General features: G+C 43.8%; 1 protein-coding gene across 5 annotated transcripts in view; it reads left to right on the plus strand.

Moving 5' to 3' along the window:
* The window catches only part of B4GALNT1 (beta-1,4-N-acetyl-galactosaminyltransferase 1), a 223,828-nt gene that overhangs the window by 87,266 nt on the left and 109,722 nt on the right, over positions 1 to 26,840 (plus strand). The window lies entirely within an intron of this gene.

The raw sequence follows: 26,840 nt of genomic DNA on the forward strand, positions 1-26,840 counted from the left end.
CACACACACACACACACACACACACACACACACACACTTACACACTTACACACACACACACTTACACACACACTTACACACACACACACTCACACACACACACACACACTTACACACACACACACACACACACTTACACACACACACACACACACACACTTACACACACACACACTTACACACACACACACACACACACTTACACACACACACACACACTTACACACACACTTACACACACACTTACACACACACACACTTATACACACACACACACACACACACACACACACACTCACACACTCACACACACTCACACACACACACTTACTCACACACACACACACACACACACTCACACACACACACTTACTCACACACACACACACTTACACACACACACACACACACACACACACTTACACACACACACACACACTTACACACACACACTTACACACACCCACTTACACTTACACACACACTTACACTTTAATTGCTAAGATTTCAAAAATTAAGATGTGAACATATCACCTAGGAGAAAACTTGGGAGAAGTGGATTTAATAAGGGCAATGACTACTGCTTTTTCCCCAGAAGGTGGCTCAGTTTTGTAAATGATCATGTAACATACAAGTATGAAGAGGGGCCCGTCTGTAAATGGGATTCATAAGTGAATGACACATAAATGAGAAATGCTATACTGAAACCAAGTAACTGTATCTGGACACTGTGCTTTAATTTAGTAGATAAGCGGTATCTTGCTCTGCAGTGAGTATGGCTCCATGCCACACAGATACTAGCTAACACAAATATTTTTAGCTGTTGAAGGTTTCTGAATTTCAGCCAAAACATGTAAAAGGGTAAAGCCCTTGCTACTTCATGGCTTCTTGAGGAGATTTTCCCTGACTACTTCTGATGCCACAGGAGGTGAAGGACCAGGACAATATCTGCAAGGAGTTTGTGTGTTCTTCCTGTGTTTGCGTGGGTTTACTTCAGGCTCTCTAGTTTTCTCACACATCCCAAAACCATACTGATAAGTTAATTGGTTCCCCCCCAAAATTAGCCTTAAGTTAGCCATACATCTAGCAATTGATGGGCAGATTCGACCAAGAGACAAATCTCTTAGAGAGAGATCTGTTGGCTGACCATACACTGCAGGCCGATTCCCAAACCATTTCATGCTGAAATTGATCAGGAATCGGTCTTGCACCCCGACGCTATCCCCCTAATGTTAGATGCTCCCCCAGTGCCCAGTGTAAGCGATAAATTACCTGTCCGCTTGTCCTCCGCTGGCTTCGGTTGTACTCTGTTCTCCATATATGCATGCCACGTGGTCACGTGTGGGATGTCTGACGTCACACGTGTGCTTTTACTAGGCAACCACATGGGGCGCCAGTGTATGGAGAGCAGAGTGCGCCCGGAGCCAGCGGGGACAAGCGAAGGCCTCGGACAGGTAACTTGCACTGGGCACCAGGGCGGACATTTAACATTGGGGAGACACCGTGGGGGGTTTCGTCCTTCACGAAAATTGTACGCAGTTACCGCCACACACTTGATTAAGCAAGTCGGCCCTACATCTTGCAGCATGTGTGATCGACTTATGCAACCAGTTTTGTCCTGAAATCGGTTGCATTGTCAGTCAGGCATGCACTTGGTGGCACTGACTTTTATCCGATTCGATCGGATGTTCGATCGGCCACTAAGTCACCTGATGTATGGATACATTAATAACCCAATCAGTAGCTGATAACCCCTTTCCCATCTTTACCTTTTCTCAAATAGATCAGTGTTCTCCCCAGGCTCTTATAGCAGGGAACTCCACCCGGTTAGTTTCGATGAGCACCTGACTGCCATCAGCTCACCTCCTCCTATGCTGTAATCAGAGTTGTGCAGAGAAGCACCAGTCCTGCATTCTCTCATATTGCCCCACCCGGCTACTATTTCATGCCACCCGGCTGGAAAAAAATTCTGGGAAGAACATTGGATCATCAGGGGGGTCTGTATGGCTGATATTGTGGTGAAACCTCTCCCACAGTGTGATGTCAGTACCTAGGTGCCCTGTCTGTGAGTTGCATTGTGGGAAATGTCTGAGTTGCATTGTGGGAAATAACCACTTCTTTGGTCGTGGATATTTTCAGAGGGATTTGGGGGCTCTGCAGCCCTCGTTTTGCGGCGGGGATGCGGCGGTTTACTTGTCATGAGAGCACTGAAACGAATTATAAGGTAAAATGGGCAAAATTAGTTCGCTTCAGTGTCTCTTTAGGAACGTCAAGAATGGATGTTTAGTTTCCTGGTTGGATTAAGGATTTATTAAGTTTGTGATATGGAGATTGGCTATAATTTGTTAGCTTTTTCAGTTTAATCATCAGTGTTTCAATGTTGTGTATGTACAGCTATGTATTGATAGATCCTCTATTCATTGTTCATCCTGGCAGACTAGAGCTGCACCACACATTAATCAAATTTGATAATATATTTGAAAAAATAGGTGAAGGTTAAGCAGTAGGTTTTTTTTTGCCTGGAGGCGGGACATAAAGAGACTCTGAAGCGAGAATAAATCTCGCTTCAGAGCTCATAGTTGCAAGGGGCATGTGTGCCCCTGCTAAACCGCCGCTATCGCGCCGCTAAACGGGAGTCCCTTCACCCCCAAACCCCCCACTGCAACACTTGGTCGCTCCTGGAGGCAGGGCTAACGGCTGCAGCCCTGCCTCCATTCGCGTCTATCAGCTGCGCATCGCTGCCTCTCCCCCACCTCTCTCAGTGAAGGAAGACTGAGAGGGGTGGTGAGAGGCGGAGATACGCGCTGACAGACGCGCGTGGGGCAGGGCTGCGGCGGTTAGCCCTGCCCCAACCAGGAAGCGCTCCCCTGCTGCACCGAGGGGATTTGGGGGTGAAGGGACCCCCGTTAAGCCGCGGGATAGTGGCGGTTTAGCAGGGGCACACATGCCCCTGCTATCTATGAGGTCTGAAGCGAGATTTATTCTCACTTCACTCTCTTTAAGACACTTCCCATAGACAGTAATGGGTACCATTATAAGCCGATCCTCCTCATGTACTGATACTTGCACAAGTGCAGGCAGGGGCTTCTCTCTCTGCACACAGTGTGGCTGGGTAGACTGCTCTTTAATTATTGGTTGAGCATTTAGATAACTAGAAAAAGTTTAGATCTTTGATGGTTACACGTAACCAAGTCTCTGTGAATGAGAGAGATCAGGAGCCCAATGGTGCAAGTGTTGTAAGCTTAAAGGGATGCTTAAGACTGAAAAAAAAAAAGTTTTACTCACCTGTGGCTTCTACCAGCCCCCTGCAGCCATCCTGTGCCCGCGCATTCTCCATCAGATCCTCCTGTCCCCCACCGCCAGCTACTTTCGTTTTCCGCAACAGGCCTGGCCACTCGTCTGCTTCTTCACGTTCCTGTCCGCAATAGCGCCCTAAGCAAGGCACTATTGTGGATAGGAATGGGTAGAAGCAGACGCGTGGCCGGGTGCTCACATTCGTAACCAAAAGTTCTACAGGCACTTGCATTGACCTGAGGAAGCAGGCCAAGACCCGTGAAATGCGTTGTCTAACGTGCATAAATAAACATTGCTTTTTTCCATTAAATAATGGTTTGTCCTTCTGAGAAGGTAAGAAATTACCCTTCTCAAATATACAACATCTAGTAGTATCATATCATCAAGGGCCCCTCCTCCAGTGTTTTTTAGCATTGGGAGAACTAGACTGGGTAATATTAGTTCAGTAATCTTTTAACTTTATGCTAATAATTCGTATATAGTTTTAATGACTTAACGTTGCAGTAATTTAGGTTGATTTGCCGAGACCGATGCAAAGAAAACTAGAGCAAAAGTGAAACAGTTGTCCTTATCAGCCTGTTAGAATCTTTATTTTAATCAAGAAAAATACCAGTGCAATGTTCTCTGTATATCCTCCACTGTGACTTCATTGCAAAGATGGTGCACTATCCACATCATCAGCGTTAAAGACCCAGGCTACAAGGCTCCATTTACACCCAAAATCACAAAACGCTAGCGATTACCGTGGTCAGCGGTTCTATACATGCTAATCACGATCGCTCAAGAATCGCAGCCAAAAGGCTGTAGGTAATGAGTTTGCGATTAACCCAAAACTCCCACTATCGTGGCAGTGAGAACACTGCCATAGGATAACATGTGCTAAGCGGGTTTTAAAAACAGTTTGCGGTGAGCGGGAGTCGCGCGATTCCCGCTGAGATGGAAACTGGGCCTTAGGTTGCCTCCGCACGTTTGAGTCATAATAACCCCTCAAACCAGCTAAATGCATACATAAAACAATGAAGTTCTAAGTGCAGACTTTCTCTTTATTGATAAACTAGTAGGTCTCTTCATGCCACCGCTGCCAGTCAGTGCGCGCCCAGCTCCCTGGCCCGTCCTCCTGTCCCAACGGCTGTCTATACTGCGCACATGCACGGTACAAAATCCCACGGACACACAGCCAGGGACAGGTAGGATGATGCAGGGACAGTTAGGTTTTATTATAGAGGAAGCTTGTAAAAGATCATAAGCGGATCCTTGTACATACATACATAAATAAAAAATAATTTCCTTACTTCACTGATCTTGTGAATCAGGACTAAATAAAATGTACCCCAAGTCAGTGCTGCCTGTTCCTCATCCTTATTTTAGTAAACGGTATTGTTTTATTTCATGGAGTAGTTTAAACCAAGCCAAAACTTGTTTACCATGCAGTCTTTCCTGTTGTTGTTCTGACCTAACAAGTACAAAAATGAGGAAATGATTACATTTTTTTTTCTTTAGTTGGTCTCCGTATGAGCTTAGTGAGTAATTAAGCGCATTTTTAGTACTTAAACACAGACTCTCTCATTGTTTAGTTTTCCTTTACAGCTGCACTAATTTAACATTTTCTATTAAATTTTATTTAAGATTTTTTTTTTTAAATCTTTTATAATTCTTGTATACTATATTTCCATGATGCTAACTTTGTGTGCAGTGCTTTACAGAGCACATCAAAGCAATTAAGTGGTGCTGTACAATAATTATGGAGTGCAAATGACATAGCTGCATACCTACAGGTGCAAACTGTTAGCATGGGCGAGATACAGTAAACGTCTTACTGACGTTATTACCAGGGGAGCGCTGCCTGTTAGCCCATTGGTGGAGTAACCCGCGTTTCCATAGTAGTGCTTGCGTTTACCCATGAAACCCCCCCCCCCCCCCCCCCAGCCCTCCCATATTTTACTTGAGTTGTATTTTATAGGGCAGTTTACTTTGTAACGTTTATAAAATAGAGGATGTTTTATATGTTAAAAGTTTAAACCGTAAAATTTCTACAGCTTGTTTCACAGTGATGAGTAAGCTTGTTTCTATTTTGATCATAAATAGAAGTTTTGTGCTCTTGTGCTGTAAGCTGTTTTGCAGGCTTTTTTGTGTATAATTAGTCTTCAGTACAGGATAATAAAAATAAAGAGGCGCCCTGATTGAGATAAAAGCATCTAAAACGCTTAAAAATGAGAAAATAATGAGGTGGCTTACCTCAATAACGAAATCTCTGTATATAACAAAAGATTTTTATTTAGCACAGGCAACACGTTTCGCGGGTCCGAGCCTGCTTCATCAGGCCAATAAAAGTGCCAAATGACTGGATCGAAATAGTAAAGGGAGCGCCTCTACTATATTGATCCAGTCATTTGGCACTTTTATTGGCCTGATGAAGCGGGCTCGGACCCGCAAAACGCATTGCCTGTGCTAAATAAAAATCTTTTGTTATATACAGAGATTTCGTTATTGAGGTAAGCCACCTCAATAACGGTTTCTATGCGTTCGTAATGTGGCAACGCGTATTTGTACGCGTTGCGGTCCGCAATAGCGCTAATTACAGTCAGAAATGCGGAAAAAGCTACGTGTGGCCAGTCCTGACGGGCCTATCGGCAAAAACGAAACTAGCTGGCAGCGGGGGGACCAGAGGATTAGTGAGTGGCTGCGAGGGCACAGGACTGCTGCAGGGGGCTGGTAGAAGCCCCAGGTGAGTAAAACTAATTTTTTTTTTTTTTTTTTTTTTTTTTTTTTTGGCTTAAGGTTCACTTTAAGCTGTTTTAAGATGCTTTTATCTCAATCAGGGCACCTCTTTACCTCTATTGTGCTTAGTTTACCCCCATACAATCAGTGTCTGAGGGGTGGTGACAGACCACTTGTGGGTCACCACAGTGGACTACTGTCCGCATTTTTCCAAGGACAGCGTCCAGGTCCCGGCTGGGACTACCCCGAATGGAGTCGGGTTTATGCTTCCTACGGTTGGTTGCCCTCGCAACCCCCCTTTGTAAGTAGTATTTTGTCAATTTTATTCACCAATTGTACATTAATATACTACACTATTGGGCTCCCGTCTCTGTCGCCTATATTTCTTCTCTGCAGGGTGCCGAGACACCCCCACTGCACTTGAGTACAGGATAATGTGGGAGGACATAGCCTGCTAGGAGAACCTGAAAGAAATAGAAAAATAAAAATAACTTAAAACGGAAGCTCAAATTTCTAAAGCAAACCACAAGCTCAAACGGCAAGTCCTCAGCAGGATCCGTCTGTCCCGCACATTTACAAGCAAGAATTCATTTAATCATTGTTCTGGTATTTGAGCAGCAGCATAAGAAAGGTAAACTTAAAGGGAATCTGAAGTGAAAATAAACTTGATACTTGATATGATTTGCATGTGTAGTACAGCTAAAATAAAATATGAGTCTCATATTGTTTTCAGTACAGGAAGAGTTAAAGGTGGCCATACACTTATAGATTTACAGCAGATTCGACCATCAGATTTCTGTCAGAGGCCTGTCAAGTCGAATCTAACAGGAATCTATCTGATGTGTGCCACACACTAGGAACAGATTTCTAATAGATTTCAGAATGAAAATCTATTGGAAATCAATCTAAATGCATTATTGGACCATTAGATCCAATTCAACTTTATGGGCCATCGATCTGCTGCCAGCAGCAGATCGACCTAGATCTTCCATCCTGTCAGAGAGATCAAAACGATGGAAATCGGACGCAAAACGATCGATCAATTGATCAAAGGCTGAAATCGACCAGTGTATGGCCCCCTTAAAAAACTTTAGTTGTTATCTATGCAAAAGAACTTCTTTGAGCTCTGCTTTGTATAGTGGTGGACAGCACTGTCTTTTGAAGCTCTTATCTCAACTGTCTCTCTTTGGCCTCAATTTGCTAAGCTTATCTACTGTCTTTAATAACATTTCTAGAGTCATCACCATGGTGAGAAGGCATGTAGTATTCAGGAAACATTTTACTTCAGGCAAACCTAAAGTTAATTCTTCAATCCTTAACCACTTCAGCCTACAGGGTTGAAATTTTTTTGCATCTGAGCAACTGTCACCTCCCATTCATTTGCTAATAACTTTATCACTACTCGGCACAATGAACGGATCTATATCTTGTTTTTTTCCGCCACCAATTAGGCTTTCTGTGGGTGATACATTTTGCTGAGAATTAATTTATTGTACATCCATTTTAACATGAATATTAAGAAAGAAATGGAAAAAAATCATTATTCCTCAGCTTTTGGCCATTATAGTTTGAAATTAATACATGCTACCATAATTAAAACCTATGTACTTTATTTACCAATTTGTCCCACTTATTAAACCATTTAAATTATGTCCCTATCACAATGTATGGCGCCGATATTAAATTTGGAAATAAAGGTGCATTTTTTCAATTTGCGTCCATCACTATTTAGAAGCCCATAATTTAATAAATCATATTGATATACTCCTTTGACATGAATATTTAAAAAGTTCAGACCCTTAGGTAACCATTTGTTTTTTGTTTTTTTTTATTGTAATTTTTTTTTTTTTATTAAAACTTGTATGTGGGTATTTTTTGGTGTGGGAGGTAAACAGGGGATTTTTCATGTTTAAAAATGTGTTTAAGTCCGACAGGAGAAAGGCGCTATACAAATACTGCAATTATTATTATTTATTTAATGCAAAGTGTGTTTTTGGTGTAGTTTGCTAATTGGCCACAAGATGGCCACAGTCAAAAAGAAGAAAGAAGACCAGAGCTCAGAAAAGCCGCAGCGACGCTGCCGGCTTTTCTCCCTGGGGGGGGGGGGGGGTCCGATCAGTGAAAGGGATTTATAATTGATTGATGGGCTAACGGCCAGCAGCGGGGTCGCGCACAGGGGGGCCCGCAGGAGCGCGCGCGACCCGCGGGAGTGCGCGCAGCCTAACTGGACGAAAATTTTCGTCCAGTTAGGCTGAAGTGGTTAAAATAACTTCAGAATTCTAAAGTTAAAGACAGACTGTTAATTAACTGCGTGTGAAAATAACTACAGAGGAGGAAACTTAAGGAATGAAGCGATAAGTTAACTCTCTCACTGTGCCGTGGTAAGTAAGCTACACTGATATATATATGTGTGTGTGTGTGTGTGTGTGTGTGTGTGTGTGTGTGTGTGTGTGTGTGTGTATGTATATATATATATATATATATATATATATATATATATATATATATATATATATATATATATATATATATATATATATATATATATATATATATATATATATATATATATATATATATATATATATATATATATATATATATTTCTATTTATCTTCCCCCAGCCCCCTTCAGGCTCATTGATACGTTGCTGGCCTCCCCGGCCGCCATTATCCTCCACTAGGCGACCCTGTAATTCATCCTGTATGGTCCCGTTGGCGCAGGCACCGTCTGGCCTCAGGCGCGCCCCCCATCAGGAGCGTTCTGTGTTTGCGCAGTAGTACTACGCAGGTGCATAATGTTCGCTCACTGTCATGGGGCGCATGTGGCCTGGCCGCGCATGCACAGTTTCCCCCGACTGGATAATTTACCAAGCCGCCTAGCGGGGGATCCAGGCAGCCTGGGAGGACAGCAAACAACCAATCAGCCCGAAGAGGGCTGGAGGAAGCCCCAGATGAGTGTGTATGTGTGTATATATGTGTATATATTCTTTTTTTTTTTTTTTTTTTTTTTTTTCATTATTCGTCTCCGGGTTTACTTTGATTTAGAGGAAGAAAAAAAAATGGATTACAATACTACATTTAAACACAGTAAAAAATGAATTTGAATCCGTATGAGAGTGCTTTGATGCCTTTTGATTGCATTTGTGCACCTCACTGAAGCGGAGTGATATCATTGCTGGCTGCAGGAAAAATTATCAGATGTACTCTTAGGCCTCATTCACACCTAAAAACAGTTTTGCGCTTTTTTCCCAAATCTCCTGGCGTTCCACTGCACGCTGCGTTTCTGGTAAAGGTGCTTTTCTGGCTAAGCACTTTTCCAGAGCGGTTTTGTAATTCACTCCCTGACGCAAGTCAGAAAGTGAACACTTTGACCCGGAAAAGAATAAATACAATGTATTCTTAAAAACGCGAACGCAATCGCTGCACAAAGCGATTTTGTAAGCGTTTTTTGCATTTTTGGTATACCTTCCATTATAGCAAAAACGCCCCAAAAATGGTACAGGCACCGCTTTGCCGACCGCAAAGCGGGCGCAACGTGCTGATATGAACCTTGCACAAGCGTTTTATGGGCGATTTTGAAAATCGCCTGCGCTTGAAAAAAGGGCAAAACACCCTTAGTGTGAATGAGCCCTTAATGTACAGCTGTACACACGTCCAACGACATGAAGAACACCATGACAAACCATTTACATAACTTGTATTTTCCAGCACCAACTAATTTAACTATTTCTGCCACCCAGACGTGAAGCTCACGTCCGGGCGGCTGCTCTGCTGCGGTGCCGTGCGCCCCCGTGCCCCTGTGGTGTCCCCCGGAAGCCCTGGGATCAGTGAACGGGAACGTGGTTCCCGATCACCGATCCGTGTCCCCCACAGAAAAACCGAAGCGCTCTTACAAGAGGCTTCAGTTTTTCTGCCCGGAAAAATTTCCGCATCCCCCTTGTACTTCCGCTTAGCGAGAAGCACAAGGAGGGAAAAAAAATGAAGGTGGCCAAATAGTAAAACTACATCTACATATTTTTTACATTACAATTTACACATATAACATTAAAAATTAACTGTTTATTTCCCACACCAAAATATTACCCAAATAAAATTTTTAGTGGGGGAAAAAAAATTACAATAAAAAAGACATAAATAGTTACCTAAGGGTCTGAACTTTTTAAATATGCATTTGAAGGGGGTATACTACCAACATTTTTTAAATTATAAGCTTGTAAATAGTGACGGACGCAAAACGGAAAAAATACACTTACTTTTACTTACAAATAAAATACTGGCGCCATACATTGTGATAGGGATAAAATTTAAATGATGTCATAACCGTGACAAATGGGCACATAAAATACATAGGTTTTAATTATGGTAGTGTGGATTATTTTAAAGCTATAATGGCCGAAAACTGAGAAATAATGAATTTTTTTTTTTACATTTTTTTCTTATTAATCCTGTTAAAATGCATTTATAAAAAAAATAATTCTTAGCAAAATGTACCACCCAAAGAAAGCCTAATTAGTGGCGGAAAAAAAACAAGATATAGATCAATAAATTGTGATAAGTAGTGATAAGGTTATTAGCTAATGAATGTGAGGTGAAAATTGCCCTGATGCATAAGGTGAAAAATCCCCGCGGGCTGAAATGGTTAATGATCAACTCATTTACACACTGCGCATGCAAGTGAAATGATGGACTGCACGACATGGCCGCATTTAAAACCAGTGCTTAGTTCAAACGATGTTGTACACACGTGGCCAACTGCACGATCTCAGCCCAACAGTCATGTGATATTGATCCACCGGATGGATTGGGCAAACCGCCTGTTATCAGCTGCTCGTCTAGTCGTTTGCCAGGTGTTCACACCCCTCACGCGCCTGATTGTTGTCCAAAACACCAAAATCACATGACAATCGGGCAGTTTGGTTGAACGTGTGTATGGGCCTTTAGAGAACCAATTAGTGTGGAAATAGAATAAAGTTCTCTGCTCCCCCCCCCCCCCCCCCCAATAAAGCAGGAGCCTTTCTGTCTTCTTTGGGACACAGTTTATACACTTTCAATCTAATGTCTTGTACACACTGTGCAATTCTCCATCAGATAGACAGGTCGAATCGCTAATTTACGACAGGCCCAATTTGATTTCCGTCACTTTTCTGATCAATGTTTTATAGACTTGATCAGAAAATTAATCAGAAAAACGGTTGGGAATCAGATCAGACCTGTCAGGAATTATCGATTTGAAACGTCTATCTGACAGAAAATTGCATGGTGTGTACCAAACATAGTAGATCCGGTTGTGGCAGACTTATCAATTGAGCAGCTAAGTAAAGCATGAGTTTTAACCCTTGAAAACAAGTCAAATGGTTTTAGCTGTTAATTTTATGCTGTTTTTAATGCTTTAGACTATAGGTGAAATTTGATGACAAGACCATTTTAAGGCCTCGTTCACATTGGATGCGCTGAGAAATGCGTAAAAGCGCATAATAAAAAACGCATGCATTTGTGTGCACTACGGTGCGCGTTTCAGTGCAATGCAGTGAGATTTTTTTTTAAGCATGTTTTGCTTATTGTAGCAGTTGTCAGTAAAGCTTTGTTTTCATTTTGCAATTAGGGGTGAAAAACCGCATGCGCTTGTATGCGCATCTGTGTGCTAAAAAAGCGCACCCATTCACTTGCATTGATGTGCACTTTACAGCTCAATGCACAGAACTGCATGCAACACTGCTTTGTAACGCAGCTCAGTGCAAGGCATAGATGGTAACCAGGCACATTTAATTACATGGGAAAATCAGTACCTTGCAGAACGCACAGGGCAATGCGCTGTGAAAAGCGCACAGAAACGCTGTGATGTGAACGAGGCCTAAAAACCTCTGCGTTGTATGCAGCCTTTCTTACCAAACTGTCTGGCAGCGTCTCTGCAATGACTGCTTCCTAAACCCGCTGAAGTCGAGTAATAGCCTATAGTCCTGTGTACTGAATGCTCAGGCACCCTTGTAGGCTTTACCTGCAGAGGTTAGAATATGGTCGCAAGTCAAAACCATCAACTTCTTACCAGTGCTGCGATGATCATTGTACACTGTTTTTCAGTTAGATTTTGCAAGTGCGGTACAGGAAATGCTGTTGAAAACAAAGAAAACCCTGAGAATCCCCTATGAAGAGATGGACTGGTCCAAAACCGTCAATTCTGTCAGATTTTAACTGCCTACTTTTTTCGCGATCGTGTTCCTTTGTTACATACTTTCAATCAACAACATTGTTATATGCAAAATGAGAAGTTGGACTCGGATAATTTTTGTACGTACTCAATTGCCCCCAAAACGCTACATGCAGTGCGTTTGCAATTAATCGATATTTCAACCGCTGCAGTGTGAATGTGTCCATAGGGATACATTGTAGCAGCGCTTTTCTGATCGCCGGCGATCAGCAAAGCACAGAAGAATCGCCCCAATGTGAACCAGCCCTGTGGATTGAACTAAAACTTCTACCTGGTGGAAAGAGCTCAAACAAGTCGTTTCCATGGTGAGTGTTGTCCTTGGTAATGTTTTTGGCACTTCTCATACTGCAAGTCCTATACGAGTCTTATAAGAGTTCCAGTGATGATAGTTCAGTGCCAATAATGACTTCTGCTGTTTTAACACGATAAAGTCAGACTGTAGAGACATCCTATTGGCTGAGACCTGCAGCTGAGCTAGTAGCCCCACACTGCTGGAGAAAGAGGGTGATTGAATTACAAAAGAAACAAAGAAAAATGCAAGGGAGACAAACCTAAAGTTCCAGTTGAGATTTATCATAATGCTTTCATCTCTACTTTTGTAAGTTATATTCCAGTTATGAGTTACAGATGAAGAATGCAGAGATGATGATGATGATGATGATGATGATGAGAGATAAGATGCTGCTGTGTAGTGGCAGAGCTGAATTGCTGCATTACTAATAAGCCGCTGAGCAGGCCCGGATTTACATCTCATGAGCCTATAGGCACAGATGTCATGGCACCCTAGACTTCACCCACCAAACCCCCGCCTAACCGCACCTCCCTTGCTCCCTTGACTGGCATAGGTAGCTACAGTATTAGGTAGACAACAGGTAGCCTCAGTATTAATTAGCTATAAGTGACCCAAAGTATTAGGTAGCTAGAGGTGCCCCCGGTAGAAGGTAGATCTCGTCATCGGAATGCTAAGAGTCGGGTGAGTAGCCTGTCATTTTCACTCCATTCGTGACTCTGCATAGGTAAGAGAGGGAGGCACTCATAGAGCGGAGTGAGCCGCCTTTCCATCATCAGGCGCCTGTAGGCACGTGCCTACAGTGCCTTATGGTAAATCCAGCCCTGCTGCTGAGAAAGTGTCTGTGGGAAAAGCAGTGGGTTTCAGTAAATGAAGGCCTGTATAACCGCATGCATGAATATCTGTACCCCCGGATTCTGTCAATTCTTCAGTCAGTGCATTGTGAGGCGGAATCGCTGGCCACCGGCTGGACCCGCCACACAAAAGAATATCTATCCTCCCCGCCCACATCACCAAGCCAGAGGAAGTCATTTGGCAGACCACAGTTCAGTCATACTGGAACCTCATAGTAATCTTGCCATTGTAATTTTAGAAATAAAGAATGCGTTTTACAGATGTGAAAGTGGTTCTTTGTATATTTAATGTTTGTATATGTACTCATCTAAATGTATTCTGTATATTCAATGGGTATATATATATATATATATATATATATATATATATATATATATATATATATATATATATATATATATATATATATATATATATATATATATATATATATATATATATATATATTATATTATATTTACAACATATGGAAAGGATCTATACAAAGATAACAGACGTCCTCCATACTCATTTGCAAACTATTTTTGCAGTTGGACTGAGGAACCATCATTAAGTACTTTTGAGAATAAAGACGACCTGAGAATCCTTCATGGGGAGAAGATCTAATCCAAAACCTGACACATTTGTCAAATTTTTTATAGCCTATTGTAGGTGACTGCAACATAGGAAAAAATAAACTTATAGTGCACTTAAGTCTGGAACAAATGTACTATGTAGAATATATTCTCCTTTAAATTCTTCTGTTGTTGCATACTGACCAACAGCGTGTTTGTCTACAGTGTTCTACAAAGTGACAGCATCTGTTGGATATCAGTGTTCAGTAGTTGCAGTTTACAATCCTCTTTAGGTCTCACAGGAATTATAGTTTTGCATACAGGTGGTACCATCCACCGCTCCCAATACTCTTAGGGCTGGTTCACACTGGCGTCTGCTGAGCTTTTGCTTGGCATTGCGTTCAAACGCCAGCGTTTAAACGCCAGCGTTTAAAAGCTAGCTTTTGAAAGCTTTTGAAAAGCGTTCAAGGCTAGCAGTTCTGGTCTCTGCTATTGTTTCCTCGCGTTTACTGCCTCTGAAAGCAGCATGTTGCTTTTGAGACTAGACGCAACGCTGGGATCTACTGCCAGGCTTTCATGAAAGCCTGCAAAAGCCAGCTCTAAACGCTCCCATTCACTTGCATGGGATGGCAGTAGATCCCAAAAAACGCTGCGTCTGAAACGCTGCGTTAAACGCCACAAAAACGCCCGTCTGAACCAGCCCTTAACTGCCAGGAGAGAATGATGAGGTCACAGGGATATTACAAACTATTGTAAAGTGTCTTCAAGCATTATTTGTTCATTTTTTTTTTTTAAGTCAGTCTTCTCAGATGAAGGTCTATGGAGGATGTGGTCTGCAAACTTGGCTCTCCAGCTGTTAAGGGACTGCAAGTCCAACAATGTATTGCAGGAGTGACAGCCACAGGCATGATTCATAAAGGCAAATGCATTGTGGGACTTGTAGTTCCTTAACAGCTGAAGAGCCAAGTTTGCAGATCACTGTGGGAGCCTAGAGTTCCTTTAAAGGATATATCTGGGAATTCTTTGGGTGAAAAAAAATTAGATTTCAGGCCTTGTTCACATCAATTAGCACAGATGGCTGTGCAATCCGAACGCAACGCGTATGATCGCACGCTATCTGCGCTGCTGATCCCATTGATTACATTGAATGGGTCAGCGCTGTGATTCTTGAAAAATGCATGTAGCGATAGCGCATCGTACTGCCGCGCAGTGCATAAGATTGTAACAGTAGAAGGGCTGTCTATATCCTTCTACCATTTTTGCGTGTCGCACACTATACACGCTGCCAAAGTGTGCACAGCAGCGCGTATAGTCTGAACAAGGTTTTACTTATGCTTCCAGGGGCTGGAGGAAGCCCCCGATATGTGTCCCTTGCCCAGTGACTCCTCTGTAGCAGCTGCCACCCTGGGCCAGGTCAGCGGTGTCTGCGCATGTGCGAGCACACCCGTAGCCAGGAGGGTTAGGCGCTGTAATTCACCACCTGCACAGAACGTTCCAGGCACCAAAATGATTAGTGCAGCGCTGCACCAAAATCGGCTTTCTTGCACCTTTCCACATCAAGCTACTTCTGTGTTGTGCTATCTTTGATCAGTGAATGTTTGAGGTGCTATAAATGTGATTGTTGTTGTTGAAGACCGATGCATACCTATCCAAGGTGCTGTCATTCGTGTACGTATAAACTCTGACGCTTAAATGCTTCCCTATATATTCAACAGCATATGACAGTCAGAATACAATAAAATGATTACTTAATTAGAACAGCAACAGTTATGATAGGATAACCGAAAATATCCATGAAATGGTAATACATTGCATAAACTTTAATAGCAGAGGAGGAAGAAGGAGACAAAGGCTATCATTCATAAAGCATTTCCGCATGCGGAAATGCTTAAAACAGCTGACTTTACCGACCACTTAGCAAAGTCAGCATTCATAAAGGCTCTTTCCGCATGAAAAAATGACACTACCGAGCAGAGTGATAAATCACCGCCTTGTGCGGTAATTATCGGAACAAATGTAGCAAAATGTTAATTCATAAAGATCACCGCAAGTGGTGTGAGGTCGGTAAGTACCGCTCCCTCTGATGTGGCGATACCAATGTAAGTGAATGGAGACACACAGACCTCCCAGGCAGCTGCAGCAGAGCGGAACACGGAGAAATGTATCAACTTGGCAGCTTCCGTGTCTCCGCAAGCCTACCGCCTGCCTAGTTCGGGGAATCTCCGCACTGCTACCGCACATGGATACTTTTTTTATAAATGCCCAACCAGAGGTCTAAAACACCGCCAGCGGTGTTTTCCCGCATTGATTCAACTTACCGACAGCTCCTTTATGAATGATAGCCAAAGTATACAAAGTGTAACAATATGACGATGGCAATATTGTTGCAACCCCCTAAGAGGGGAAGAAAGGGAAGATTTCAATGAAAAATGCATCCTGAGGTGTTTTATGGTCAGTAAAACTCTAAGGGCCCGTTCACACTGCACGCGTTTCCAGCCGCGTTTTGGAAATGCGTGCAGGTGGCCAAAACGCACGACATCAGACATTGCATAGAGTGCAATGTCTGATGTTCACACAGCATGCGTTCCGGACCTGTGCGGTCCGGGAACGCATGCTGCACGCAGATTTTACAAAAACGCGCGGCTGTCCCATTCACTTTTCAGTGATGGGATCAGCCACGCAACGCATACGAACGCGGACATGCGTGCGTTCGTACGCGTTGCGGTCCGCATGCGTTGCGGTCCGCATTTTGTAGTCTGAACGGGCCCTAAGATGACACGTATGTACATTTTCTTCAATCGTACATAGAGAAGATTGACTTGGGCTTCCTTCACTTATAAAATGTGTACAGTTCTGTTCTAGTCCTGTCAGTTTTCATTAGCTTGCTTCAATTTTGTATCAGTTTTCTATGGCTGGGTTCACATATATGATGTGTACAATTCTGTTCCAGTTCTGTTCTGTCAATTTTGTATCACTTTTCTATGGCTGGGTTTACTCCTACATTATGTACAGTTCCAATCCTGTTCGTTTAAAACTGATAGAAAATACATTCCTCACTTGGTTTATTGTAGTCTTCTATCACCCTGCTAGCTTATTAAGCAGAATATTAGGATATTATCTTTTGGCATTAAAAGACTCATTTCAAGGATTTAAACAATGATGCTGGCCAGCCTCCCTGCTCCCTACAGTTTTTTTGGCAGTTGGACAGACAGTGACGGCTCCAGCTTCAGATTTGGGGGGGGGGGGGGGGCGCTCAAAGGGGACACAAGGGCTGGCAGGGGGGGCTTACAGGGGGGAATTTGCTGCGCGCTTCGCATACTGCGGCGAGTAAAGGGGGTGTGGTCATGACATGTGGGCAAAGCTAACTAGTTGTACCAGCTAATGTAGTTACATTAAAAAAAATGAAGTAAATGCACATAATGACAGACAGCTTTTCACTAGTAAATGCACATAAGAGACAGCTTTTCACCAGTAAATGCACATAAGGGACAGCTTTTCGCCAGTAAATTCACATAAGAGACAGCTTTTCACTAGTAAATGCACATAATGACAAGCAGCCAGTGTCCCCAGTATATGTAGTCAGGGATATATGTGCCCAGTCTATGTAGTCAGGGGTATATGTGCCCAGTATATGTAGTTTGACATATGTGCCCAGTATATAGTGCTGGATCGCATCCATCCCACGATAAGGGGAGGGAATCTGGATAGACTCCTCCTCCGTTGTGAGTCACGGTGGATTTATAACTTGCAAGCCTGCGAGGCACTTGGCCTTAATGAGCAGACAAGTTACGCCCACTTTCTGCCTGTGTAGGGGTCGCCGCTGGGTACCCTGCGGCCCGTGGGACTGGCGCTGAACTCCGGCCTGTGTGCCAGCTGCATTCTTGGCAATTTTTGGTCATATCAGCCCTACCCAGTAGTAAAGTCCTTTTTTAGGAGGTTTTGTCCCCTATGTGCTCCTTGGGGTTGTTTTACCCACGGGATCACAGTATTTTGATAATGGGCTGTCTTTTCTTTAGTCAATGTTATATATATATATATATATATATATATATATATATATATATATATATATATATATATATATATATAATATATATATTATCTGTAATAGTTATGTAACTTTGTCTTATGTGTGCAGTTATGGAGTAGAGGAAGTTGTAGGCAATGCTGGCCACGCCCCTTGAGAAAGCCGGTGAAACTTTGGGGAAGCCATTTGCCTCTGCATGGGATGCCACGCCGCTCTGACACTGTGGTGAGGCTTCTGCCATCAGCCTCCCCCAGCCACCTGGCTCCACACTCAGAATGGCCTCAGCGCTGATGGTGGCTGAACACAGTCTGGACAAATACACCTGCTTACAGCATCTTGCACTGCATCCTATGCTGGAGTTGCAGGCTATTACCCCACAGCATAGACTTCCAGCGAGCTTGGAGTGGTATCCCCTCTGCAGCCTGAGAGCATGGTGAGGCATTCATTGAAGCTCTGCTATGATCTGCTGAGATGAACATTCACTGTATTTGAATTTGATGCTGTGAAGTCTTGTGATAATATTAGCGCCACAACAAACGAGCAGACATATTCAGGCAACAATAATTACCTAATAAACCTAAATAGGTTAAATAAACAGGAGGAAAGAGGTCATCGACCTCCAATTACACTAACCAACACAAAAAAGAACAAAGCTTCCCCTCACTAATCATAAATAACTGGCTTATAGAGCAATTGTAAAGTTTACAGTCTGAGACAATAGAATCAAGATGAAAAATCTTTATTAATAGCCAACTCAACAATTAAAAACAATTAAAAACAAGCAGCCAACCAAGGTCACAGGCCCCTATGTAAAATATTGACTCGTACACTGAGTCATATGTCAAAAAATGCCTAGGCATTTGCTCTATAAGCCAGTTATTTATGATTAGTAAGGGGGAACTTTGTTCTTTTTTGTGTAAGGTGTTTTTGTGTAAGTCTTGTGATAATGTCTATGGACACACCTGCTTGATGAACTAACCTGGCTGATCTGACTTATCACCATCCTGCTTGCTGCGCTGCTGCTGATGGATGAACTGCTTACCGTATGTCACTCTGCAATACTAACATCAAGGCTTGTATATATGATGCTGGACTGTGTCTGATATCAGCCTCTTTTGCTTTTCTGCCCTTTTCCCTCTTCGCTGCAGGGACATTGCATACCTTGGATACATTATTAGATTCTGCATAACTTTGTAGGTCTGCTATTAGCGTTAGATGCCGGTGTTTGCTGGTGTGACGTGGTGGTTTGAGTGGGTGAGTTGTGACGGGGTGGCCATCCCATGTGATTTTTAATATATTTTTTTATTAGTATAAATTGTGGATCTAATAAATACATTTTTGATATTTTCATTGAGTTGTCATTTATGTTGGCTCACTGGGAGCGTATGGCCTACCGCTTTGAATTTTTCACTGCCAAGCTTGAATAGTATTGTGCCCAGTATATGTAGTCAGGGGTATATGTCCCAGTATATGTAGGCAGGGGAATATGTCCCCAGTATATGTAGGCAGGGGAATATGTCCCCAGTATATGTAGGCAGGGGAATATGTCCCCAGTATATGTAGTCGGGTATATGTCCCAGTATATGTAGGCAGGGGAATATGTCCCCAGTATATGTAGGTAGGGGAATATGTCACCAGTATATGTAGTCGGGTATATGTCGCCAGTATATGTAGGCAGGGGAATATGTCCCCAGTATATGTAGTCGGGTATGTGTCGCCAGTATATGTAGGCAGTGGTATATGTTCCCAGTATATGTAGGCAGCGATATATATGTCCCCAGTATATGTAGGCAGGGGTATATGTCCCCAGTGTATGTAGGCAGGGGTATATGTGCTCAGTATATGTAGTCAGGGTTATATGGCCCAGTATATGTAGGCAGGGGTATATGTGCCCTGTATATGTAGCCAGGGGTATATGTCCCCAGTATATGTAGCCAGGGGTATATGTCCCCAGTATATGTAGTCAGGGGTATATGTCCCCAGTATATGTAGTCAGGGGTAAATGTCCCCAGTATGTGTAGCCAGGGGTAGATGTCCCCAGTATGTGTAGCCAGGGGTAGATGTCCCCAGTGTGTGTAGCCAGGGGTAGATGTCCCCAGTGTGTGTAGCCAGGGGTAGATGTCCCCAGTGTGTGTAGCCAGGGGTAGATGTCCCCAGTATGTGTAGCCAGGGGTAGATGTCCCCAGTGTGTGTAGCCAGGGGTAGATGTCCCCAGTGTGTGTAGCCAGGGGTAGATGTCCCCAGTGTGTGTAGCCAGGGGTAGATGTCCCCAGTGTGTGTAGCCAGGGGTAGATGTCCCCAGTGTGTGTAGCCAGGGGTATATGTCCCCAGTGTGTGTAGCCAGGGGTATATGTCCCCAGTGTGTGTAGGCAGGGGTATATGTCCCCAGTGTGTGTAGGCAGGGGTATATGTCCCCAGTGTGTGTAGGCAGGGGTATATGTCCCCAGTGTGTGTAGGCAGGGGTATATGTCCCCAGTGTGTGTAGGCAGGGGTATATGTCCCCAGTGTGTGTAGGCAGGGGTATATGTCCCCAGTGTGTGTAGGCAGGGGTATATGTCCCCAGTGTGTGTAGGCAGGGGTATATGTCCCCAGTGTGTGTAGGCAGGGGTATATGTCCCCAGTGTGTGTAGGCAGGGGTATATGTCCCCAGTGTGTGTAGGCAGGGGTATATGTGCCCAGTGTGTGTAGGCAGGGGTATATGTCCCCAGTGTGTGTAGGCAGGGGAATATTTCCCCAGTGTGTGTAGCCAGGGTATGTGTCCCCAGTGTGTGTAGGCAGGGGTATATGTCCCCAGTGTGTGTAGGCAGGGGTATATGTGGCCAGTGTGTGTAGGCAGGGGTATATGTGGCCAGTGTGTGTAGGCAGATGTGTCCCCAGAATAGGTAGCCAGGTGTGCCCCCAGCAGGAGAGGAGCAGAGAAGAGGGAGAGCTGTGTGGGGAAGGGGGGGCCATCTTCCCCCCCCCCCCTCCCATCCCTCACCTTAGGGATTTCCCTCCCCGCTCTCCCCCCCCCCCTCCGGAACTAAGTGCTGAGTGGCATTTGGCAGCGTGCGGAACTTACCTCCGTGACTCTCGTTGCAGGCGCGGGATGATTTGCCGCTAGTCTGGTCCAGAGCAGTGGCTCTTGGAAAACTTACAGGCGCTTGGAGCGAGACGGAGGTAAGTTCCGCCCGCTGCCAAACGCCACACAACACTTAGTTCCGGAGGGAGAGCCCTAAGGTGAGGGAAGGGGGGGGGAAGATTGCCCGCTTCTCCGCCGCTGCCCACTACACTCCCTCCACTGCGCTGCTCTCCTCCTGCTCCCGCAGGGGGGGGGGGGGGCGCTAATGAGTCGCCAGCTGGGGCTGAAGCCTGGGTAAGAGCACCAGCGCGGCGCCGCCACTGTGGACAGAGCAACTGCCATTCACTAAGTGCTTTTGAAAATAAATATATCCCTGAGAATCCCCCATAAAGAGGACTAGTCCAAAACATGTCACTTCTGTCAAATTTCTATTACCTACTGTAAGTGACAGCAACATAGGAGAAAAGTAATTTATGGCCCGTTTTACTCTGGAAAAAGTGTACTTCTTATTTGTATATTTTTGCACATATTTTAAATGTTATAATTTTTCGCTGTAGTGCCCTTTAATAAGCTATCGGGGTGATACAAAATGCATTCCTCTCTTGGTTTATTGTAGTCTTCTATAATTTTTTGAACGTTTTAGTCTAGATTCCATTTATTTTTTTATACTCCGGTTCCCTTTACAACCAAGCTGTGTGTGATGCTGCTTTGAGTAGTGTCATCATACCATTCATACCATAGTCTCTTAGCAAACTACAGCTGTGGAGGTCTGTATTTCAGGGAGTGTTTGTTATCCAATCCAATGCAATCCAAAAAAGCTTTATTGGCTGGACCAAATACATTTAGCATTGCCAAAGCAAAACAAACATTAACGGGTGGGGGGGGGGTTGGATTGTGGGAATAGGGGAAGGATATAGAGGGTTGGGGTATATAGTCCATAGATGTGTGGAGAATGTAAGGGACAGTATGGGGGACTGGGATATACAGTCCATAGGGGGTATTGGGGGTGTACAGTCCATGTGGTATCATGTTCGTCTCAGTTGGTGGCAGGCAATGACATATCGGGCAGCTATTTGCACAGTGGTTTCCTCCTCCCCCAGTAGGATGTAGAGTTTCCTCTCCTCATTTGTGGAGGTAAAATCTTGGATCTGGTCCGAGTCTCTGGAAGTGGACAGTCTTCACAGGTGTGTATTTGCTGCAGTGTAGCAGGAAGTGGGCCTCATCCTCCAAGATCCCCTGTTCATTGTCTGCACAGTCTCTCCTCCCGGGGCTTTCATGTCTGTCTGTGGCGCCGTGTCTCTATCTCCAGGCTGCGGGCACTCAGATGGTACAGACTCGGGGTCTGTCTTTGTGGTGGTGTACCCTCTCCAGATATGGAGCCATTGTGTACTCCCTCTGTAGTGATTGGTAGACAGCTTTATGGTGGTAAGTGCTGGGGCTGCTGCTCTGTATATGCGCCCAGTATCAGAGTGCCCTCTGCTGAATAGTCAGCCATAGTGGGAATCTACCTAGCGCTGCCCGGCAGGCTGAGTTTGAGGTGCTGCGATGGACTTGGAGAAGATACTTGCAGAACTCTAGATGTAAGATTTCTGTTGGACTGGAGTCCCATTTTGATTAGTCAGGGTATGTGACCGGGCCCCATACCTCACTGCTATAGAGCAGGATTGGGGTGATGATGCTGTCTAATATCTTTACCCATACTCACTGGTGGTTTTAGGTGGTAAAGCTGTCTTCTGATGGCATAGAATGTCCTGCAGGCTATTATTTTTAGGGCTTTTACTGCCGGTTTAAAGCTCCCTGATTGATCTCCAGCCCCAGGTAGGTGTAGCTGTTGGTGGACACCAGTGGGGAGCCATTTAATATAAATGTGGAGGTGGGGGTTTTATTTCCATTCTTCCTCTTGAACACCATCACTTTTGTCTTCTTTGGGTTGATGGGTAGTGCCCATGTGGTACAGAAACTCTCCAATACTGCCAGGCTATCCTGTAGCACTTTCTCTGTTGGGGAGAGCAGCCCAAGGTCATCTGCATACAGCAGGAACTTCACCTCACGGTCATGCAGGAGGAGGCCTGGAGCTGGGGAGGATTCCAGGGCTACAGCCAGTTGGTTAATGTATATGTTAGTGTTGGGTTCAGACTGCAGCCCTGCCTGACTCCACGACCCTGCTTGAAGAATGCGCTTCTCTTCCAATACACTTTCACACTGCATTGGTTCCCAGTATATGAACTCTTGATGACATCATAGGTTCTTCCTCCTATTCCACTCTCTAAGAGTTTTAGGAAAAGGCCTGGGTGCCAGACGGAGTCAAACGCCTTCTTAAAATCCACAAAGCAAGCGTGTATTTTGCCACGTGAGCTTTGGACATAGGTCTTGACTAGGCTGTGCAGTGTGTAGATGTGGTCGGTTGTGCGGTGGTTTGGCGTGAACCCGGATTGGCTTTTACAGTGTACGTCCTGCTGTGTGAGAAAGGAGAGGATCCTTTTATTCATGATGCTGTTAAAGAGTTTCCCCAGTGTGCTGCGGACACAGATTCCTCTGTAGTTTGCTGGATCATATCTGTCCACATTCTTGTAGATGGGTGTTATGAGGCTTTCGCTCCAGGCCTCATAACACCCATCTACAAGAATGAGTTATTATAGGTGCTTCTAACCACGAAATGTAAAAGTGTTTGTTTAAAAAATTGCACTATGCTGTGAATACTAAATGAACCCCAGATTTCCTCCTGATCTGTAGCATAATCCTATTCATTTTTTTTCTCCCCTAATTGACCTTAGGACCTTTGCCCCCTGCCTTCTCCCTATCCTAATCATCAGAGTGCATTCACTCTATGCACTTTGCTGTGCTGCCACATGTAAACACACTACCCATACAGCTCTACAAGCATGTTCACATCTCTGCATTGTAACGGATCACAGAGCGGGAAGAGTAAGAAAGGAGAACAATGGACTTGGCCAGCACTCAGACTAGATGATCTAGCAGTCCAGGTCTCTCCGACACTTCGGGGCCACCATACACGTGCTAGAAAAGGCCCTTAATGATCTCCTTGACTGAGAACCATCTAGCGTCTGTACAAAGCTTTAAAGGTACATACGTCAGATTTTTCCAAACGACTGGTCGTTTCGACGTCAAATCGGGCATGTGTACATACGATCGTTTAGCTGATAACACTGGATTTGACCGATCCACCAAGTGGATGCGTCAAAACCAGTCTTGTCAACTGAATGACAGTTTGTAAACACGCCTGATTTGACGTTCAAATGACCGGTCGTTTGGAAAAATCCAATGTGTGTACGCACCTTTAGGTTCATACACACACCTACCAACTATCTGTCCAACTCTCTGCCAAACTTAAAGGACCTCTGAGGTGAAAATAAATGGATTAGATAATTGCATCTGTCCTACGTCTCATAAAAAATGACTTTTTTTTTTTTTAGATATTCCAGTTTTATTTTATATTTAAATCTAGCTTTTACTGTTTCATTATCTCTGCTCAATGACGCCTTCACTGAAGTATGTCAGAGCTCAAATCTATGAATTATTTACCCTTTTTATCGCTTTCCTGCTCTCAGAAGCCATTTACTGAAGTGTTTTATGGCTGGAATTGCACATCAGTGAGGGTTATGCTATAGTCTGACCCAGTCCGACCTGGTCCCGAACCGAACAGAAACTGTCACTTTCATACCTGATGTTTAACTCTTTCAGGCAGAAAAAAGAAAAAAAGGCAGTCTAGTTATCTGTGTGCTTGGCACTGTACATACAGATGTTTATCTCATTATGTCAAATCACCTCGCTTGTCCTTTAAAGGTGCGTACACACGCACTACTAAAGAGAACGACTGGTCTGTCAGACCCTCCCGCTGGGCGGTCGTTCTCCCGACAGTAGTGCGTGTGTACAGTCTGTCTGCAGACTGATAAGGCTGTTTCTCAACGATCCGCTCAGCGGGAGGGTCTGACGGTCCCGTCGTTCTCTTTAGTAGTGCGTGTGTACGCACCGGATCCGAGATGAAAAACTAACTATAACAAGTAACTTGTCTATATATCTTATCTAAAGTTGAGATAGTTTACACAGCAAATCTAGCTGCAAACAGTTTCAGTAGAAAATGATTATTTCTTCTTTTGATACAATGACAGCAGCCATGTTGTTTGTAAACATTACACAGAGGCAGGCTTATCTGTATCTTGATCACTAAGCCTGTGATAAAAAAACGAATCCCCTCCTCCCTCCTCCCCTCTGCCTCTGAAATGAATGGCTAGTAACACCACCTCCTTCTCCTGCCCAGACTGAGCTCCCATGAGCCCTTGCTACTGCCAAGGCTCTCTGAAAACCTGTGGGCGTGGTTAATTTAGTTTATAGGGAATTAGAGTATTAGAACAAAAACAAAAAAGTATTTGGCTTGAGGAATGCCCTATAAACTATATGAAAGGAACACAATTATGCAATGAGTAAAAGTTCACCTCTGATCCACTTTAAGCCCCATTCACACTTGCTTACCTCATCTACTTATTTGCCTAGCTGATGACTCACACCTTTCCCTAATCTTTTGTGCAAAGGTTGTGGCCGAGGCTAGTTTTACTGTTTACTACATTACTGGCCTCTCATTTCATGACAAATAACAGTGAGGCTAAAGGTTCATACACACCTACAAACTATCTGTCCAACACGCTCAACAGCGGTCTTTTATGCAGCATAATTATCACAGCTTTTGTTATGAAACAAGTTGAAACGGCTAAAAAAAAAGTATTTTTCTATTGTTCAAACAGCTGATAAGAAGTCAATCCAACTGTTGGATTGACTTCCTATCAGTCTTATCAGCTTTTTGAACAATAGCAAAATACTTGTTTTAGCCGTTTCAACTTGTTTCATAACAAAAGCTGTTTGACAATTGTGTTAATTGCATAAAAGACCGCTGTTGAGCGTGTTGGACAGATAGTTGGTAGGTGTGCATGAACCTTTAGCCTCACTGGGCCAGATTTATCAAGGGTGTCTGAGGCAAAATATTAGTAGGTTTTTAGAAATCCGTGCAGAACTGTCTCAGACATCCTAAGAAATCACTAGATAGTGCAGATTCCTTCTTAAGCCCCATCTACATGATACGATTCTTTGTACGATTCGATTACGATTCTATTTACGATCCGATTAAATCCGACATGTCTGATCGGGATTCGATTCGAATTAATTTGATTTGCCATTGTTTTGCAATTGCAAATCGAATTGAATCGAATCGAATCAGGATCGGACATGTTGGATTTAATTGAATCGTAAATAGAATCGTAATCAAATCGTACAAAGAATCGTATCGTGTAGATGGGTCAAATCGTACAAAGAATCGTATCGTGTAGATGGGGCTTTAAACTGTAAGGAATAGAAGGAGCTAGGAAGGTCTCTCAGGCAGTGCAGTGTGTGAGGGAAATTGCTGTTGCTGAGGTAACCAACACACCTGCTGTCAGCAAGCTCTGAGTGAGGGGGGAGGAGCCCTTCACAAATCACATCTAGCCTGCACTATCTGGAGAACTGCTAATAAGCACTTCTTAACCTGCAGCAGTTAAGGAATGGATTTGCACTTTTCTTAACTCTAGTGTAGCTCTAGAAATCCACGCTAAACTGCTATTACATAGGCTTTGGGAAGTTTCTTACTATCATGCAGAACTGTTCTTCTGCTGGTTAGAACAGTTTTTGAAGAGAAAACTGTCGGTAATGCTTTGATAAATCTGGCCCAAGTTATTTGTCATGAAATGAGAGGCCAGTAATTTAGTAAGCAGTAAAACCAGCCTCGGCCACAACCTTTGTACAAAATATTAGGGAAAGGTGTGAGTCGGCAGCTAGGCAAGTAAGTAA

The sequence above is a fragment of the Hyperolius riggenbachi genome, chromosome 2 (assembly GCF_040937935.1).
Source record: "Hyperolius riggenbachi isolate aHypRig1 chromosome 2, aHypRig1.pri, whole genome shotgun sequence".
Taxonomy (NCBI): Eukaryota; Metazoa; Chordata; class Amphibia; order Anura; family Hyperoliidae; genus Hyperolius; species Hyperolius riggenbachi.